The sequence below is a fragment of the Panthera uncia genome, chromosome A2 (genome assembly GCF_023721935.1).
Source record: "Panthera uncia isolate 11264 chromosome A2, Puncia_PCG_1.0, whole genome shotgun sequence".
Lineage (NCBI taxonomy): Eukaryota > Metazoa > Chordata > Mammalia > Carnivora > Felidae > Panthera > Panthera uncia.
The window spans coordinates 5336898-5345195 of NC_064816.1; the positions used below are offsets into that span (position 1 = coordinate 5336898).

At 44.4% G+C, this 8298-nt stretch overlaps 1 long non-coding RNA gene across 1 annotated transcript; it reads left to right on the forward strand.

The window, feature by feature from the left end:
• Window positions 1-65: 65 nt before the first annotated feature.
• On the forward strand, window positions 66-8021 carry LOC125928960 (uncharacterized). The gene is made up of 3 exons (XR_007459778.1): window positions 66-150; window positions 7676-7769; window positions 7936-8021. It is a non-coding gene; the product is annotated as an uncharacterized LOC125928960 (long non-coding RNA).
• The last annotated feature ends 277 nt before the right edge of the window (window positions 8022-8298 follow it).

Below are 8298 nucleotides of genomic sequence, written 5' to 3' on the forward strand. Positions count from 1 at the left end.
TCATACAGAGTACCTCACTGCCCTGAAAATCCTCTGTGCTCCAAGCATGTCTTGTGTATTAGGACGTCTTGACAGCTGGCGCCTACCTGATCACGGAAGGACTGAGTACCCCTCCCGGGGCTGGCAGATCCTAGAGAGAGCAAATGACTCGTGAGTGCACCTTCCATAGGCAAAGCAGTCAGTCCGGAGCCCGCACCCAGACCCTCTCCTTTATGGGGCTCTCAGACTCAGAGCCACTGTCCCCGGCCCTGATCACCCCAGAGCCAGGTGTCAGACCACTAAGAGACAAGCCCTGTACCCCGGAGCCTGCGGAAATTATGCAAAGTAGCCAGTCCTGAGCCGCACGGGCTGCCTCACCCATTCCCTCCCGTGGACACCAGACTACAGGCTCTCACCCACGTTTTCCCCTCACTCCCTCTGCCTCCTGGCCAAGCACCGCACGGTGCTTCCCCCTGTGGCCCTGTGAGGATGTCGTGCCCCCTCCTCTTGACATCTGTGAGTAGCAAAGTATCTTTTTCATGACAATCGTCTCCTGGTCTAGTGGCCTCACCACCCCTGAATAGGCATAAAACCTACATTTTAAAGCAAATGCCAAGTGACGTGCAGAGAGCTGGAGACAGAGGGCAGATAATAGATGTACCGTGCCCATGTGACGCTTACCGCCGGGGGGACTTTCACAGGATGCACGGTCTGCATTCTAGAGGAACGTCCACACACAGGCTATGAGGATGCACAAGGCACCCCACCAGGGCTCCAGAGAGAATGGAGACCTGAAGGGCAAGCAGGTGTTAGAGGTCAGACAGAGCAGGACGCCAGAGGGACCTGCCAAGTGTAGGCTGGCTGGGGCGGGAGGAGACAGTCTATTCGTGGCCTCGTGTACCGAGCCAAGAAGGGTGACCTTCCTCGAAAAGGCACTGGGGAGCTGCTGAGGGATTTAGCCAGGGGAGGACTGCGGTCAGCCCTGTATCTGAGCTTTACCAAGGTCATGTGGAAGACGCAGTGTGGCGACATGGGTTCGGGAAAGAGTAGCCTCAAGACTAACACCTTGTCGAGGCGTCTGGGTGGCTCGGTTGAGCGTCCGACTTCAGCTCGGGTCCGGTCATGATCTCGCGTTCGTGGGTTCGAGCCCCGCCATGGGGTTCTGTGCTGACAGCTCAGAGCCTGGAGCCTGCTTTGGATTCTGTGTCTCCCTCTCTCTGCCGCTCTGTCTCCCTCTTTTTAAAAAATAAATAAACATTTTAAAAAATTAAAAAAAAAAAAAAGATTAACGCTTGCCTTCCCATGAGGGCTGGAGGAAGACCCTTTCCATGCTCTAAACAGAAAGAAATACAGGAAATGTTTACCAAGATCTACTAGGTGTCAAGTTTAGTAGTTATAACACACTGACAAGACAGACTTAGTCCCTACTGCCATGGAGATGTTTTAGTTTTATTTTTCTAACAATGACTTTACAATAGCATCTGATGAATGCTGAGATGACACAATACAGGGACCCGGAGAAGAGAAAAAAACAACTAAAATCAGAAATGAAAATGAGGGAGGGGTGCCTGGCTGGCTCGGTTGGTAGAGCACGTGACTCTTAACCTTGGGGTTGCGAGTTCAAGTCCCGTGTGGAACGTAAAGATTAGGTAAAAATAAATAAATTATAGATAGATAGATATTAAAAAAAGAAAATGGGGGACACAACTACTAGCCTTACAGAAGTTTTTAAAAAGAATTAGAAGAGAACATTATGAACAATTACACACCAACTAATTAGACGATACAAATGAAATGAACCAATTGCTAGAAACAAACTACCCAATCTGACTCAAGAATAGAAAATCTGAAAAGGGCTAGCAAGGAGGTTGAATCAGCAATCAAAAACCTCCCCACAAAGAAAAAATCCCCCCAAACCCCTGATTGAACCACACAGCCCTACTTATTTTCATCTGTTTTCTCTTGGTGGGTGAGGGGTTCTGCACAGCATTTGACCCAGCAACCCCCAGACTCACCATCGGGTGAGGTGGAGACATCAGGACTCGGGGCCGAGTGAGGGGCAGCGCCAGGCTGGGTCTGCTGGGAGGGAGGACAGCAGCCGGAGGGAGCTGTGGGTTCTGACGGAGTCCTGCCTGGGTGGCAGGAGGAAAGGGGCTGGTCCCGCTCCCATCAAGATGGCCCTTGGCTCCCTTTTGACTGGCTGTTCAGCGTCCCCTGCAATTCCATACGAATTTTAGGGTCTGTTCTCCCATTTCTGACAAGTGTTCATTGGTGTTCTGATAGGGATTGCACTGAATCTGTAGACAGTGCTACGTCTTCCATGGACGGGGAGAGGTCTTTCCAATTACCTAGGTTTTAATTCTAGCTTAAAGAATTAAGCATATTTTGCAGTTCTCAGCCATAAGTCTTGTGCTCCCTTAGTGTAACTTATTCTCAAGTATTTTATTCTTTTTGATGCGATTGTAAATGGAATCTTTCCATTTCCTTGTCAATGGCTCATTGCTATTATATAGAGTGCTACGTGGAATTTAAACACTTTTTTTAAAAAAAATCCCTTTAGCATACAGCGTTCTCTTAGTTTCAGGTATACAATATAGTGACCCACCCCACCCCATTTACCCCAGATGGGTGGCGACCTTGGGCCTCTGAAAACAGTTTGAAAAGCTACTGCATTGGGGGGAGTCCCTAGGGTAGCACATAGAACTGGTCAAATTTTCTATTTCTTCTTGAGTCAGTTTTGGTGTTTGTTTCTATGACTTTGTTTGTTGCACTCAGGCTATCTAATTTGTTGGCATTTGGTTATGCATAGAATTGTCTTACAAACTTTTACTTCTGTGAGATCCAGAGTTTTGTCCTCACTTCCATTTCTGATTTTATTTAATTTTTAAAAATGTCTGTTTATTTATTTTGAGAGAGAGCATGAGGGGAAGGACAGACAGGGAGAGAGAGGATTCCAAGAAGGCTCTGTACTGCCAGTGTAGAGCTCGATGCAGGGCTCGAACTCACGAACTGTGAGGTCATGCCCTGAGCCGCAATCAAGAGTCGGACGCTTAACCAACTGACTCACCCAGATGTCCCTCATTTCCGATTTTCGTTATTTCCTTTTTTCCTTACCTAGGTAGTTTGTCAATTTTGTCATAAAACTAACTGTTGGTTTTGTTGATTTTCTCTGTTGTTTTATATTCTCTATTCCACTTATCTCCACTATAATCTTTATTATTTCCTAGCTTTGGGCTTAAGCTTACTCTCCTTTGTCTAGTTCCTTAAGGTATAAAGTGAAGTTTTGATTTAAGATCTGTCTTCTTTTTTAATGTAGGCACTTATATCTATACACTTCCCTGAGCACTGTTTTGTTGATTTTTTTTTTTTTTACATTTATTTATTTTTGAGAGACAGAGCACAAGTTGGGGAGGGGCAGAGAGAGAATGAGACACAGAATGCGAAGCAGGTTCCAGGCTCTGAGCTGTCAGCACAGAGCCCAACGTGGGGCTCAAACTCACGGACCACGAGATCATGACCTGAGCTGAAGTCCGACGCTAGAACGACTGAGCCACCCAGGTGCCCCCGAGGACTGTTTTGTTGTGTTTTCATTTCCATTCATCTGAAAGTATGTTTTAATTTCCCTTGTGATTTCTTCTTTGACTCATTGGTGTTCAACAGTGTGTGGTTTAAGGCATACAGATGGCCAACAGATCCACGAAAAGATGCTCAACGTCACTGATCATGAGGGAAATGCAAATCAAAACTACGATGACATATCACCTCATACCTGTCAGAATTGCTAAAATCAACAACACAAGAAACAACAGGTGTTGGTGAGGATGTGGAGAAAGGGGAACCCTCGTGCACTGTTGGTGAGAATGCAAACGGGTGCGGCCACTGTGGAAAACGGTATAGAGGTTCCTCAAAAAATTAAAAATGGAATTAGCATATGATTCAGTAATTCCACTGCTGGGTATTTACCCAAAGAATAGGAAAACACCAATCCAATGTGTATCGCAGCACTATTTACAATAGCAAAATTATGGAAAGAGCTCAAATGTCCACTGATGGATGAATGGATAAAGAAGTGGTATAGGGACCCCTGGGTGGCTCAGTTGGTTAAGCATCTGACTTTGGCTCAGGTCATGATCTCGCAGTTCACAGGTTCAAGCCCCGCCTTGGGCTCTGTGCTGACTGCTCAGAGCCTGGAGCCTGCTTCGGATTCTGTGTCTCCCTCTCTCTCTCTCTCTCTCTGCCCCTCCCCTGCTCGCACTCTGTTTCTTTCTCTCAAACATAAATAAATGTTAAAAGATACATAAAAAAAAAAAAGAGGTGACATATGTATATACAATGGACGATCACTCAGCCATTAAGAAGAGTGAAATCTTTTCATTTGCAATGACATGGATGGAGCTAGAGAGTATAATGCTAAGCAAAATAAGTCAAAGAAAGACAAATACCATATGATTTCACTCACATGTGGCATTTAAGAAACAAAATAAATGAACAAAGAAAAAAAGAGACAAACCCAGAAATATACTCTTAACTACACAGAACAAACTGGTGGTTACCAGAGGGGAGGTGGGGGTGGGTGAAACAGGTGAAGGGTATTACGAATACATTTATCCTGATGAGCACTGAATAACGTATAGAATTGTTGGGTCACCATATCGTATACCTGAAACTAAGAGAACGCTGTATGCTAAAAGGAATTAAAAAGAAAAAGTGTTGTTTAAATTCCACGTAGCTGAGAATTTTCCAGGTTTCCTTGTGTCACTGATTTCTAGCTTCATTCCACTGTGGTCAGAGAAGATAATTTGCATGATTTCAACCTTTAAAAAATTTTTTAAATGTTTTTATTTATTTTTGAGAGAGAGACAGAGCATGAGCCGGGGAGGGGCAGAGAGAGAGGGAGACACAGAATCCGAAGCAGGCTCCGGGCTCTGAGCTGTTCAGCACAGAGCCCGACGCGGGGCTCGAACTCACAAACCGTGAGATCATGACCTGAGTCAAAGTCAGACACTTAACCGACTGAGCCACCCAGGTGCCCCTGATTTCAATCTTTTAAGATTCATTGAGACTTGTTTTGTGGCCTGACATAGGGCCTATATTGGAGAATGTATTGCATGCATTTGAAAAGAATGTGTCTTCTGCGGTTGTTTGCTGGAATGTTCCAAATACATCTGTTAGGTCTGCTTACAACCAATATTGAAAATGGAGTACTGAAGTCACCAGCTATTATCGTAAAAGGGTCTATTTCTCCCTTCATGCTGCCCGTGTTTGATTCATGTTTTCTGGGGCTCTATAGTTTGGTACATGTATGTTTATTTTTATTTTTAAACATTTTTTAAAAAAAATTTTAAGTACTCTCTTCACCCAACATGGGGCTTGAACCCACAACCCTGAGATCAAGAGTCGCGTGCTCCACCCACTGAGCCAGCCAGGTGCCCTGGTATGTATGTGTTTATAATTATTGTATCTTCTTAATAAACTGACCCTTTTATCAGCAAGTAACGTCCTTCTTTGTTTCTCATAACAATTTTTGACATAAAGTCTATTTTGTCTGATAGTACTATAAATATGCCAGCTCTCTTTTAATTACGATTTACATGGAATTTCTTTTCCCCACTCTTTCATTTCCACCTATTTGTGTCTTTGGATCTTTGTGTCTGATGCTCTTGTAGAAAGTATATAGCTGGGTCAGTCTCTTTTCTCCTCTGTCTGCCTTTTCTTTGGAGGGTTTAATCTACTTATCTTTAAGGTAATTACTGATAAGAAAGAACTAACTCCTGCCATTTTATTATTTGCTTTCTTTTTTAACCTTATTTGTTTCAGAGAGAGTTCACGGGCAAGCAGGGGAGGGGTAGAAAGAGATGGGGAGAGAGAGGATCCTAGGAAGGCTCTGCACAGTCAGCACTGAGCTGGACGTGGGGCTTGAGCTGATAAACCATGAGATCGTGACCTGAGCCGAAATCAAGAGTCAGGTGCTTAACCGACGGAGCCACCCAGGTGCCCCAGTGTAAGACATACCTTTAGGGGCGCCTGGGTGGCGCAGTCGGTTAAGCGTCCGACTTCAGCCAGGTCACGATCTCGCGGTCCGTGGGTTCGAGCCCCGCGTCAGGCTCTGGGCTGATGGCTCGGAGCCTGGAGCCTGTTTCCAATTCTGTGTCTCCCTCTCTCTCTGCCCCTCCCCCGTTCATGCTCTGTCTCTCTCTCTCTGTCCAAAAAAAAAAAAAAAAAGAATAAAAAAGGGGCCCTTGGGTGGGTCCGACGGTTAAGCATCTGACTCTTGATTTCGGCTCAGGTCGTGATCTCATGGTTTGTGAGTCCGAGCCCCACGCCGGGCTCTGCTCTGGTAGCAGGGAGTCTGCTTGGGATTCTGTCTCCCTCTCTGCCCCTCCCCCCTCATGCTGTCACAGTCTCTCTCAAAATACATAAATAAATAAGCTCTTAAAAAAACAAAGGTATGTCTTACACCTATTTTTTTCCTTAATTTTTTCACTACTACTTTCTTTTGCATTTCATTGATTTTTTTTACAGTGTACCATTTTGACTCCCACATTTCCTGTTCTGTCTATATTCAGTTATTTTCTTACTATTTACCTAAGATTACAATTAATATCTTCAACTTGTGACAATCCAGTTTGAATTAATACCAGCTTGGCTTCAAGAGGATACAAAACTCTGCTCCCGTACAGCTGCTTCTCTTCCCCTTTATAGTGTTACTGTCACAATTACATCTTGATATATTCCATTCCCATTATCATACCTTTGCAATTCTTGCTTTAGGCTCTTGTTTCTGAAATCACACAGGAGGGAAAAAGAGTTGCAAACTAAAAGTACAAGAACACCGGCTTTTATATTTACTTACGTAGTTGTCTTTCCGGTGCTATTTTCCATGTGGCTTCGAGTTGCTAGCTAGTGTTCATTTCAGCCTGAAGGACTCCTTTCAGTACTTTTTTTTTTCTTTTTTTCTTTTTTTTCTAGGGTAGGTATGCCAGCCACCGAGTCTCTTAACTTCTGTTTATCTGGGAATATCTCTATTTCTCTTTCATTTTTTTTTTATTTAATTTTTTTTAACGTTCATGTATTATTGAGAAACAGAGAGACACAGAGCGTGAGCAGGGGAGGGGTAGAAAGATGGGAGACACAGAATCTGAATCAGGCTCCAGGCTCTGAGCTGTCAGCACGGAGCCTGACGTGGGGCTCAAACTCACAAACTTTGAGATCATGACCTGAGCCAAAGTCAGCTGCCCAACCAACTGAGCCACCCAGGCACCCCTCTCTTTCATTTTTGATGGATAGTTTTACTAGAGACAGAATTCTTGGTTGACAGGGTTTTTTTTTTTTTTCATTCAGCACTTTATTTTCTAGAAACAAATTTTTTAACGTTTATTTATTTTGAGAGAGAGAGAGAGAGGCAGAGAGAAAGGGAGAGAGAGAATTCCAAGCAGGCTCCATGCCGTCAGCACAGAGCCTGATGCAGGGCTTGAACTCATGAACCATGAGATCATGACCTGAGCCGAAATCATGAGTTGGATGCTTAACTGACTAAGCCATCCAGGTGCCCCTCGTTCAGTACTTTAACTGTCATTCACTGTTTTCACAATATCCGGTGAAAAATCAGCTGTTACTGATTGGAGACCCCTTGTATGTAATGAGTCACTTCTCTCTCGCTACTTTACAGGTTCTCTTTGTCTTTATTTTTCAACAGTTCAATTATAATGTCCTGGTGTGGATCTCTTCCAGTTATCCTGCTAGGAGTTTGCTGAGCTGCTTGCACAGATGGATGACCGTTATTAAAGTTGGTAAGTTTTCAGCCATGGTTTCTCTGAATAGTCTTTCTCTTTTTCTCTCCTGCCTCTGGGATGCCCATGACTTTCCTAAAATATTTTTTAAAGACTGTATTTCTTGTTGTGTGTGGTCTCTGAAGCATCAGTTCCTTTGGCTTCTAATCAGCTAATTGTTGGACAGAACTTTCTTAAATGCCTGAAAGAAGAAGACAAGAAGGACGAGGAGGGAAGAGAAGGAGGAAGGCGGAAGAGGCGAGAAAGAGGAAGAGGGGAGAATGGGAGAAAGGAAAGAGGAGAGAAGAGAGGAAAGGAGACAAAGTACTTTCCTGTTCTTTGCAGACTAGTCTGGGTTGGGGCGCTCCTGCAACACCAAGCCAGGCTGTTTACCAATCTGCCTTGGTCTTTACTTCCTGCTTGTGGTGAGCCTGAATGGGGGGAACACCTAGGGGTTTCTACAGTCTTTTCTGAGCATGCATCCGGACCTGGGCATGGGAGGCTTTTCAAAACCATTATTTCCCCCAAGTAACTCCTCCCAAGCAATTCC